This window comes from Tursiops truncatus, chromosome 2, assembly GCF_011762595.2.
Source record: "Tursiops truncatus isolate mTurTru1 chromosome 2, mTurTru1.mat.Y, whole genome shotgun sequence".
Taxonomy (NCBI): domain Eukaryota; kingdom Metazoa; phylum Chordata; class Mammalia; order Artiodactyla; family Delphinidae; genus Tursiops; species Tursiops truncatus.
The window spans coordinates 107,813,286-107,826,030 of record NC_047035.1 but is presented as its reverse complement, the minus strand read 5'-3'; the positions used below and the strand labels follow the sequence as shown (position 1 = coordinate 107,826,030).

Sequence of the window (12,745 nt, the reverse complement as noted above, 5' to 3'; positions counted from 1 at the left end):
TTGGAAGTCTGGAGTCAGATTTTTTTTTGGTAGATGAACTACTTTTTCTTTCTGGGGATTTTTAGAATTTTTTCTTTGAGATGTTCTAAGACTTCCTTATAAGGTGTCTAGGTATTTTTTTCTTATCTGTTATACCAAACTGACATCTTATGTCTTTAATTCTTGGAAATTCTTGGTCATTATTTCTCTAGTATTTCCTCATCTCTGTTTTTTCCTCACATTCTGAAAGCCCTATTATTTAGATATTGGCTCTGTTTTTCCTAGCCTCCATATGTGTTCAGAACTAATTCTTTTAGTTTTTTTCCTTTTAAATACACTTTATTTTTTAGAGCAGTTGTAGATTCACAGCAAAATTGAGCAGAAACTACAGAGAGTTTCCATATACTGCTGCCGCCACAAAAACACAGTTTCCTCCACTGTCAACATCCCACACCAGAGTGGTACATTTGTTATAATCCATGAACCTACACTGACACATCATTATCACCAAAGTCCATAGTTTATATTAGGGTTCCTTCTTTGTGTTGTACATTCTGTGGTTTTTGACAAATGTATAACATATATCTGCCATTGTAGTATCATACAGAATAGTTTCACTGCCTTAAAAATCCTCTGTGCTTATTAGGCTATTTATCCCTTCTTCCTAACTTGCTGGCAGCTGCTGATCTTTTTACTGTTTTCATAGTTTTGTCTTTTCCAGAATGTCATATAGTTGAAATTATATAGTATAAAGCCTTTTTAGATTGGCTTTTTTCACTTGGTAATATGCATGTAAAGTTCTTCCATGTCTTTTCATGGCTTGATAGCTCATTTCATCATAGAACTGAATAATATTCCATTGTCTGGATGTACCACAGTTCATTTATCCATTCACCTAGTGAAGAACATTTTAGTTCCTTTCAAGTGTGGCAGTTATGAATAAAGCTGTTGTAAACATCGTGTGCAGGTTTTTGTGTGGACGTGTTTCCAACTCATTTGGGTAAATACTGGGAAGCGTGATTGATGGGTCATATGGTAAGAGTATGCTTAGTTTTGCAAGAAACTGCCAAACTGTCTCCCACAGTGACTATATGATTCATCTTGCATTCCCACCAGCAATGAGTGAGAGTTCCTGCCACCCCAGATTCTTGCCATTATTTGGTGTTGTCAGTGTCCTGGATTTGGGCCATTCTAATAGGAGTGTGATGATTTCTCATTGTTATTTTACTTTGCATTTCCCTAATGATATATGATGTGGAGCATCTTTTCATGTGTTTACTTGCCATCTGTATATCTTCTTTAGTGAGGTATCTGTTCAGGTCTTTTGCCCATTTTTTAATTGGGTGGTTAATTTTCTTATTGTCAAGTTTCAAGTGTTCTTTATATATTTTGGATAACAGTGCTATATCAGATACATCTTTTGCAAATATTTCCTTTGTCTGTGGGTTGTCTTCTTATTCTTTTAAGCCTCCATATTTTTTTTTTTTTTTTTTTTTTTTTTTGCGGTACGCGGGCCTCTCACCGTTGTGGCCTCTCCCGTTGCGGAGCACAGGCTCCGGACGCGCAGGCTCAGCAGCCATGGCTCACGGGCCCAGCCGCTCCGTGGCATGTGGGATCTTCCCAGACCGGGGCACGAACCCATGTCCCCTGCATCGGCAGGCGGACTCTCAACCACTGCGCCACCAGGGAAGCCCCATGCAGGCATTTTGGATCTCAGTAGAGAGTCATGGTTGGTGATGTAAATTTGAAAGTGAGCAGCAGTTAGTGGAACTAAAAATTTTCCTGGGAATAAGAAGAAAGAGAAGGTCCTGAAGTTTGGTTTGATTGCTGAAAGAAGGTTAAGGGAGTTTAAAGAATAGAAGTGTATCTAGGGCTGGTCCTGGCCATCAGAATGTTTAGAAGGAGCAATGTGTCATCTAGCCTCACCAACCTGATCTGCTTTATCTTTGTCAAATCTGGGTCATTGATTCAGGCTTCTGTGGAATAGTCTACATGGTATGTAGTAGCAAGAGACCTGGGATAAGGAGTTTTAGGCCCTGCTCTGCTAGTGATGAACTGTGCTATTTTGGGCAAGTCCTATTTACCTTTCTACCTTTTTTACTCTAAAACTTCTATGAATCTTTAAGGAGGTATGGTTATAAATAATCTAGACCAACAGTTTGACTAAAAAATATATGTATGTTCTTGAGATGTTTCACCAAAATAGAATTAGTTAATAAGAGTACAATTAGGGCTTCCCTGGTGGCGCAGTGGTTGAGAGTCCGCCTGCCGATGCAGGGGACACGGGTTCATGCCCCGGTCCGGGAAGATCCCACATGCCGCGGAGCGGCTAGGCCTGTGAGCCATGGCCGCTGAGCCTGCGCGTCTGGAGCCTGCGCGTCCGGAGCCTGTGCTTTGCAACGGGAGAGGCCACAACAGTGAGAGGCCTGCCTACCGAAGAAAAAAAAAGAGTACAATTAGTTTTAAGTACTGATGGATTACTTTTCAGAAAAATTGTTCTAATTCATGGTGCCATTAGCAATTTTTTTGTCAAGTATTTATTTATTTATTTATTTATTTGGGCTGCACCAGGTCTTAGTTGCGGCATGTGGGATCTTCATTGCGGCATGCGGAATGCTTAGTTGCAGCATGCAAACTCTCCATTGTGGCATGCATGTGGGCTCCAGTTCCCTGACCAGGGATCAAATTCGGGCCCCCTGCACTGAAAGCATAGAGTCTTACCCACTGCACCACCAGGGAGGTCCCAACAATTTTTTAAAATGTTTTATTTATTTATTTGGCTGTGCCAGGGTTGCAGCACGTGAGATCTTTAGTTGGGGCACACGGGATCTTTTAGTTACAGCATGCGGAATCTTTTAGTTGCAGCATGAAGGCTCTTAGTTGCAGCATGCGGGATCTAGTTCCCTGACTACCCGGGCCCCCTGTGTTGGGAGCAAGGAGTCTTAATCACTGGACCACCAGGAAAGTCCCCCACTGACAGTTTTTAAGTGTGCTTATTTCTTGACAGCACTACAGCATTGGGTTTAATGTTTTTTTCCATATTTGTTAATTTACTGGACATGATGTAAAACTTTGAAGTTTAATTTCTGTAATTATTTGCAAGCCTATCAATTTTTCCAAGTATTTGGGTTTTCTTGTGTATGAACTATTTGTTTGTAGTCTTTGATCATCTAGTAAATCCTACAGATTAAAAAATTGTATCAGTCATTATTAAGTGGGAGAATAACAGATGTCTCAAAGTTGTTTTCAAGTATTAATTCTCAAAGTTCTTTTCAGGTGCTTATTAACAAATAAATATGTTACTTGTTACAGTTTGTGGGGAAAAGTGGATTTTAAGCCTTTAAAAGGCTTAAAGTACTATATTTAAATAGGTGGTGAAATGAAATAGTTAAGAAAGTGAGATGTTCAACATTAACCAAATGAGAGAACTATAAATCTTGATATCTACTTTTCAAGAAAGGTGATATTTTTAATCAATGAATCTCATTTGTATTATATGTTAATATAACTGAATTTTAGATTACTTGTCTTCTGAAAATGTATTTTTAATCACCCCAGTGAGTATTATTTCAAGTAACCATGAAATGGAGGAGAAAAACCAGATATTTTATGTTTAAGAGAAGCTTTTGGGAACATCCCATTGGTGGCAACAATTCATTTTAGATACCAGCTAACAAATGTTTATGATGATTCAGGGGACTTCCCTGGTGGTCCAGTGGTTAAGAATCCACCTTCCAATGAAGGGGACGTGGGTTCAATCCCTGGTCAGGGAACTAGGATCCCACATGCCATGGGGCAACTGAGCCCACACACTCTGGAGCCCGAGTGCCACAACTAGAGGGCCTGTGCACAACAACTGCTGAGCCTGTGCACTCTGGAGCCCGTGCGCCACAACTAGAGAGAAACCTGCATGCTGCAACAAAGGTCCTACATGCCACAATTAAGACCCAACGCAGCCAAATAAATAAATAAATAAAAATAAATACTAAAAAGTTAACTCCTATCAGCACATTAAAAAATGTTTATGATAATTCAAAGAGGAGGCAAGAACTTTGCGATGTGGGAGTGGTATTCATATGGGAAATTAAGTTAAAAAAAAAAAAAGATGGTGCAAGAGACAAAATTTAAAACCAGACTTCCCTCTCACTCTAGACTGGTAAGCATCATATATTTGCATTTCATATATAGTATTGAATATGAACAGATTTTCAGTATGAGACTGGTAGTTGTTTATAGGGAATTGTTTATAGGAATGATAAATCTAATAGTTTCTTTATTTAAAAAGGATGTAAATAGCATTAAAAATTCTCCAGGGCTTCCCTGGTGACACAGTGGTTAAGAATCTGCCTGCCAATGCAGGGGACACAGGTTCGAGCCTTGGTTTGGGAAGATCCCACATGCCGCGGAGCAACTAAGCCAGTGTGCCACAACTACTAAGCCTGCGCTCTAGAGCCTGTGAGCCACAACTGCTGAGCCCGCAAGCCACAACTGCTGAAGCCTGCATGCCTAGAGCCCATGCTCCACAACAAGAGAAGCCACGGCAAAGAGAAGCCCACACACCGCAACGAAGAGTAGCCCCCACTCGCCACAGCTAGAGAAAACCCTCGTGCAACAATGAAGACCTAACGCAGCCTAAAATAAATAAATTAATTAAAAAAAAATTCTCTGGATACAATTTCCCCATACCTCTCTAACCATTTCTCACTTTTCTCCATCCCATTTCTGCACTATTTTTTTACTCATCTTTTTTTATTACTTTTCTTGCCATATCTCTTTGTTCAACTTCTTTCCTTTTCTGTTTTACTCTTTTCTCTGATTTTTAGTCATTCATTCTTTTTCTTACCTGCCAATTGCCCCACTCTCTTCAGCCAGTTTAACTTCTCCCACTTACCTGTTAACTTTTTTTGTCCATCAAAGCCCACATTCACGAATTAACACACAGGGCTCCCCAAGGACTTACTTTCTTCTCTTTCATTCTTGAATTGAAGTATGGTATAGAAGAACTCCAAATTAAAAGCTATGAGAGTTGAGTCATAAATTGATGTATTTGGTCTTAGGCAAGCTGTTTAATGTTTATGCCTCAATTTCTTCATTTAAAAAGGATTGAAACTACATCTCCAAGGAGCCTCCTAGCTCTACAATCCTATGATTCTGTGGTGTCTTAACTTTCACATGTTTTTCCTACTGTGCTGACCTCATTTATTTAATAAATATTTATACACCTACCATGTATTTATAACGCCTATAATTTATGTGAGGAATCAAAAGAAATAAAAGACAGAGTTCCTGCCTTTGAATTGTTTATAGTCTGTCTGGAGAGACAAGAGGTATCTGCATATTAACCTTCAGTTATTTCTAGTCTGTTCCTGTTCTTTCTACACCAGATCCATTTCTCAAGGGAATACCAGCTATTTTATTTTCTTTATTTTTTAAAATATCAGTTTTACAGGTTTTGTTTTGTTTTGTTTTGTTTTTCTGGTGGCCACGCCTCACAGCATGTGGGCTCTTAGTTCCCCAACCAGGGATGGAACCTGCTCCCTCTGCATTGGAAGCTCAGAGTCTTAACCACTGGACCACTGGGGAAGTCCCTGCTACCTTAGTTCAAACCTAATTTCTGGGGGAGGGGCAGGTTTACCTGTGAACACAGTAAAAGACTCATTTTTATTTTCTTATACATGTAGGAATCCCCACTGTAGTTGTTCTGTAGCATTATTTTATGTTGTCCTCTTGATTCCAGTCTGGAATTTATTCATGATAGGAAAATTTATCTCAGAACCAAGGGGATTGATTTTTATTGTGATTTAGTAGATGATCACTCTCTGTCCCTATCTTTGCGTGCATACGTATGTCTGTGCATTTATGTTTGTATAATCATATTCAAATGTAGTGTTCCAGATGGCTGAGTGAATGTGACCAACAGGTCTTTCCACACGTATATGCTTTTTTCTCTGGTTTGTTTCTGCACCTGTGTTGTAAGGGGGTATTGCTTTTAGAGAGTTGTCTTTTCCTTTCATTGGCCCTATGTGCTCTCTGGTAAAAATATACCACTCCACAGAGATTAGGGACAGTGGGGGGAGGACAGGAGGGAAGTGGGCATACTTATAAAAGGTCTACACTGGGACTTCCCTGGTGGTCCAGTGGTTAAGACTCTGCACTCCCAATACAGGGGGCCCCGGTTCGATTCCTGGTCAGGGAACTAGATCCTGTGTGCCACAACTAAAAAAGATCCCGCATGCCGCAATGAAGATCCTGCATGCGGCAGCAAAGATCCCGCATGCCACAACTAAGACCCGGCACAGCCAAATAAGTAAATATTTTAAATAAATAATTAAATAAAAAATAAAAGGTCAGCACTAAGGATCCTTGTGATGGAACTGTTCTGTATCCTGACTTTGGTGATAAGTACATGTAGCAACACGTAATAAAATTGTATAGAACTAAGTACACACACACACAAACACATATACACAAATGAATACAAGTAAAATTGGGGAAAACATAATAAGATAGGGGAATTGCATCAATATCAATATCCCTACTGTGATTGTACTATAATTTTGCAAGATGTTACAATTGGGAGAAACTGGGTAAAAAGTATACCAGATCTCTATTATTTTTTTCAACTGAATATGAATCTACAATTATTTCAAAATAAAAAGTTCAATTAAAAATAATAGCAATTTAAAGGGGTCTGTGCTGAAAGATAATTTAACATATATAGCTGCAGGAAGCACATTGACGTATCACTTTGAGGAGCATGACTTTCCATTTACATCAAAGGATGCTCTGCCAAATAGATTTATGCATTTTTTATTGCAAGTTTTCTTATGCATGTATGGAAAGTGAAGCAGTAGCTGTGATGTGTTGTCTCCATTAACAGAAGAACTTTGTAAACACTTAAGTGATGCCAGTTTTATATCAGTCTCATCTGTGTACTGGGAAATCAGTTAATTCTAATAATGGGTCAATTTTTTCATACAATTCATGGAATCAAAGTAAAGGTTTTGGAAGTTCATACTGTCAAAGAGGAAACATTGCATATTGTGAATGCTGCTGTAAATCTAAAACTTTCAACATTGAACAAAATACTTTTTTTTTTAATAAATTAATTTTATTTATTTTTGGCTGCGTTGAGTCTTTGTTGCTGCACGCGGGCTTTCTCTAGTTGCGGTGGGCAGGAGCTACTCTTCATTGCAGTGCTAGGGCTTCTCACTGCGGTGGCTTTTCTTGTTGCGGAGCACAGGCTCTAGGCGCGCGGGCTTCAGTAGTTGTGGCTCGTGGGCTCAGTAGTTGTGGCTCGCAGGCTCTAGAGTGTAGGCTCAGCAGTTGTGGTGCACGGGCTTAGTTGCTCTGTGGCATGTGGGATCGTCCCGGACCGGGGCTCGAACCTGTGTGTCCTGCATTGGCAGGCAGATTCTTAACCACTGTGCCACCAGGGAAGCCCCATTGCTTTGTTTATTGAGTAACAAACAAATATTAAGTTTAGTGGAGCACAGAGTCATGGTCAAAAACAAAATGTTTGTACTATATTAAGAAACTCAATGTAGCAGAAAATTTATTTGGAATTGGTTATATACTACATTCACAATTCATGATTGCATCAAAACAAGCCTGATATTCTATCAATAAAATAGGAGCTGTAGTTTTCAAAATTTGCAAGTGTTTTTACATACATAGAGTATTTCAGCTAGAACATTTTTGTGATAATCTGATGGTGAATTTAAAAAATGTTTCAGCAGGTCAATATTTACATTGTTTCTTTGCTGCCTGTCAGCAATAAGATTTTAGAAATATTTGAAAAATATATGTACAACTCCATATTTACTGACTGAAAATACTCAGTGAATCTGAGGTGGAGTGTTATCCTAGTTTCTTAAACGTATATATCTATTTTAACCATTTTTAGCAATCTAAAATGTAATAAGATTGTACTTACGTTACTTCTCATTCATTCTTTTCACCCTCCATTCCATTCTAAGACACTTTAATCAAATCTTGACTCAAATGATTTTGGCCTTTTCCCCACTCCTCTCCTACTTCCCAGACACACACCAAGCACCAACCAAGTTAGGTAAATCTGGTGTCTGCTGTTGTTGCTATTTCCCCATTATTAGTGGATATTCAGTATTGGATAAAGCTATGGTTTCTTCCTCTTGTGCTTGTGCTTATATTTTTCTTCTAGGAATGAGATACTATACATAATGCCTAAGAAATAGGCATGTTTTTCTTTCTCCTTGTTCCTGTACACATTTAGTCTTTTGTGCCCTTACTTATTTTTTTGTTTTCTCTCTTTGTCCCCCTTATTTGCTTTTTTTTTTTTTTTAAAGTATGTGTCTATTCTGGACTGAAATGTGTTTTCTGGAGGAGCTGGTATATGAAAATTACTTGTTGACTCTTTAACCATGTGAAAACAATATATGCAACCATTTTGTTTGAAAATTATCATTGTTAACAGGACTTCTAAGTATCCACAGGCATCTTAGGGGGAAATATTTGATTGGAATTAATTTAAGCTTAATTCTTATTCTTTTTAATACAGTATTTCGCAAACTCCAAGGCTTGCAGAATTCACAAATTGAGATCTGGCATCATTTTCAGAGAGAGACTTTCAGTAATGTGTAAGTAGTTTTTTTTTTTTCATTTCGATTTGTTTTTATTAGCTGTTTTCTGTATAAACATAGTGAAATGTTAATTTACTAGATGTCTTAATAAGAATTTGGCATATATTCACCAAGTAACGATTACGAGTAACAAGTGACACAAAATAACTTACTGAAAGGAGATGCTTTAAGTGTGCCCTGGATCAGTATTAATTGAACACCATTTATTAGAAACAGCATCTCCAAATATAAAGAATACTGGTTTAAGGGACTTGAGTTCTTGTCCAGGCTCTACCACTAACTAGCTGGGTCTCCTTAAGTAAGCCATCTTCTGTGCTTTAGTTTCTTTGGCTATAAAATAAAGGATAAGACTATCACTAAGGAAAAGATCCTTCCCCTTTAAAGGTCTATTATTCCTATCTTAATTTTTTTAATATAAATTGTCAATCTTTCAAAAAGGAACCTTCAAATTACACAGCTGTGTTTTGATTTTTTTGTTGTTGGCTTTTGCTCGGGAATAGATACTGAGAGAGGAAGTGGTTCCAGAGTAGACTAGAAGACAAATAAGTGCCCCCTTGCTTAAGAAATTTGCCCCACATAGTCCATCAATTTGGGTTACTAAAAACTTACTTTTAAAAAGTCAAGTTGGGAGATTTCCCTGGTGGTCCAGTAGTAAAGAATCCACCTTCCAATGCTGGGGATGCGGGTTCGATCCCTGGTCAGCGAACTAAGATCCCACATGCTGCGGGGCAATTAAGTCCGTGTGCCACAACTACTGAGCTCACGTGTCTCAGCTAGAGAGCCCGCATGCCACAAACTACAGAACCCACACACTCTGAAACCCACGCACCACAACTACAGAGCCCACGCACCCTGGAGCCTGCGTGCCACAACTAGAGAAGAGAAAACCCACGCGCCACAACTAGAGAGAAGCCCGCACGCTGCAATGAAGAGCCTGCACACCACAACGAAAAATCCTGCACGCCTCAGTGAAGATCCCGCGTGTTGCAACTAAGACCCGATGCAGCCAAATAAATAAATAAGTAAATAAACCTTAAAAAAAAAAAAACAATTCAAGTGAAAAAAAAGCAAGGAGCATATTGTAGTAGATACAATATGCAAAAAGAAAAAAAAACTCAAGTTGGCTTGGGTGGGTTAAACCTTTTTTAAAAGAAAGCAAACCTACTGTTAAATATGATATACAAATAAGATTTCTTTCCTTTCAAAATCTCCGTAGAATACTGATGCTGAAGTAGTGCCAATTTTCAAGGAGATGGGGAAAGGAACAACAAAGTAGGAGTCACTTCTCTGCATGGGGCTTTCAGGAGAAACTGGTAGAAAAACTTTGGGGGCTTCCCTGGTGGCACAGGGGTTAAGAATCCGCCTGTCAATGCACGGGACATGGGTTCGAGCCCTGGTCTGAGAAGATCCCACATGCTGCGGAGCAACTAAGTCCGTGCGCCACAGCTACTGAGCCTGCTCTCTAGAGCCCATGAGCCACAACTACTGAGCCCACATGCCACAACTGCTGAAGCCTGTGCGCCTAGAGCCCGTGCTCTGCAACAAGAGAAACCACCTCAATAAGAAGCCACACACCGCAACGAAGAGTAGCCCCCGCTCTCCGCAACTAGAGAAAGCCTGCATGCAGCAACGAAGACCCAATGCAGCCAAAAATAAATAAATAAAATATGAATAAATTTATTTTTTAAAAAAAGAAAAACTTTGTGCAGGGTGAAGGCAGGCACTTGGGATCTGGAAGGGTGGTAGGAGAAAAGATGGCTAGAGGTGGAATAAAGGAATAGAAAGAGATGTGGAAAAATAAAACTAAACAAGAAACTCTGAAGGCAGAGGCTAGCTTTCATCAGTATCGTCACTGGCTCTTAGAATAGTGTCACATCTTAAAAAGTATTTATGAAAAATTCATGGAATGAATGAATCAATTACTTATTCAGTAAATTTCTAATTTCGCCCAAGGCCCTGATGGTTAATTAGACTCAAATCATCTAGTTTTATCTGTGTTTACCGTACATTCAAAAACTATAGTATTTAAGGTAGTTGGGGTTCAGAAAATGGACTCTGAATTACAGAAAAAAGACATTACATTTAGTATAATATACTTGAGGAAGGTTATAAAGTGAACTATTTATTCACTTAAATTTTTTTTAAGCACCTACCTACCGTACTTTGGGTACTAGCTGGGAAAGGAAAAATGAGGTACTGATTATAGTGTATATTTCTATTTGATGGAATATTATGCAGTCATTTAGTATAATTATGAAGATTATAACAGTTTAGACTAATGCTTTTTAAATAAAATAAAAATATTTATATTCTATATTGTAACTGCATATAGAAGTAGAAGACTAGGAAACTTTGTTAAATATAAACCAGATTTATTATTGTGAATGGGATTATAGAATTTCTTTTTCTTTCTACTGTTCTGTACAATTCATAAAGTTTAAATGAAAATCCACATCCATTTAAATTGTTTTGAAAAATAAGATGAACATATATTGACTAGAAAAAGGTAACAGTGTATCATCAAAGGGAAAGAGCAAAGCTGTATTTGAAGGACAGTGGATAGATTACCGTGGTTGGAAGAAAAATGAGAGGTGAAGTTTAGAAAAAGATGGGAATGAAGGTCTCTAGCTTAGTTTTGATAATGTAAGAAAAGATGAGCTAGGTTAGGTTTTTAACTGTGGAATTACATTGTTTTTAAAAAAGAAAGAAAATTTCTTCTAGCTTATTTATTGAAGTGAACTGGAGTGAGGGGGAGTTGAACTGGTCCATTGTGTTATCAACCGTTTTCATGTATAATCTTGAGTTTATGACTATACTAGGCCCTATCTCAAAGACTTTGCTCCTTTTACCATTTCAGTAATAGTATATAATTTTGCAAAATTTATGTTCAGATTCGTTTTTCATATATCTTTAAAATGTTATCCCTGATTTCCACTCTTGCCTTTTCTTGTCCTTAGAGTTAGCCTAGGTAGCAAATGCTTTACTACTTGACCTAATGGAGTGATAGAAGAAATAAAAAAGAATCTGAATTGATGGGGCAGAGATAGAAAGGGAGAAAAACAGGTCAGTCTCCCTTAGTTGCTGATTAGGTAAGAGCTCTCTTGTAATGATTTCTCATTTTCGCTCCCATGAACCTTTTAGGAATAGAGAGCACATCCTTTTTGTTTTCTAATCTCAAAGAAAACAGATGTAATTTGAAATGAAATACTAGCCAAGTAGGTATCTGAAATTTTAAGAAGATTTCTGTAAACATCTTATGAGCTAACTCCTTAAATTATCTGTATCATGTTGAACAAAGAGGAATTAAAAAAACAATAACTGCTTAATGATGTAGTATTATTACTTGAACTTTAGTAAAGTTGTTTCAGGGTTTTATACTATTGTGATTATTTCGAGAACTGTTGGATCAAATATTTGTTTTGTGTGGCCCCTCCATTTCCAAAACGAATTTAAGGAAATTTACCTTCTAAAAAAAAGAAAAGAAATTTACCTCCTAATTGTTAAGGGTTTTTGCTCTGATGTACTACGCTAAAAGTCCAAGTTTTGTACATGACTATGAATGCTTTCCTCAGATGCTCTTTCCAAGTAATTTTTGTTGGCTCTTACCAACATAAGGCATTTTGTCTTAATATAGGTTTAGTATCTTCCATGAGGATTGTAACTTTTACACTCCAGTGGAAGTCTCTTCGTTTCTTGAAATTGTTAGGAAATACTATTCATTATTTATTTCTGTGTTAAAGATTTTCAGTATTATCTCTGCCTTGTAATTTGTAACAATGTCTTCCCCCTAGTTTCTAAACCTCAAACTTACTTTAAAAACAGTTGATTTAAAATAAAAAGTAGAGGTGCATTTTCAGTATTATAGACTCTTTCTGAGAGAATTAAAGAGCATTTAGATCTAGAAGTCACCTGGGATGTTGCCAGCTGTGCTCTTGACATTATATGCTTTGTCACCAGTGAGTGCCTTCAGATATTTTTGCCTACCTTCTTTACCACTCTCCACACCCGAATGAATAAATGGAAAACAACAATAAGAACAACAAGTTAAGGGAACTGAGTAATATATAATTTACTATTCTGTCAATAAAAGTAAGAATATTTTATCACCACTTTAAAATTGATTGCTCTTATATGTATTGATGAAG

At 37.7% G+C, this 12,745-nt stretch overlaps 1 protein-coding gene across 8 annotated transcripts in view; it reads left to right on the top strand.

The window, feature by feature from the left end:
* DENND4A (DENN domain containing 4A) overlaps window positions 1–12,745 on the top strand; it is a 131,632-nt gene that overhangs the window by 20,662 nt on the left and 98,225 nt on the right. For all 8 annotated transcript variants that reach the window (XM_033851842.2, XM_019948500.3, XM_033851840.2 and 5 more), the window contains exon 2: window positions 8,519–8,597. The gene's annotated coding sequence lies outside the window, so the exon portion shown is untranslated. The remainder of the gene's footprint in view (window positions 1–8,518; window positions 8,598–12,745) is intronic.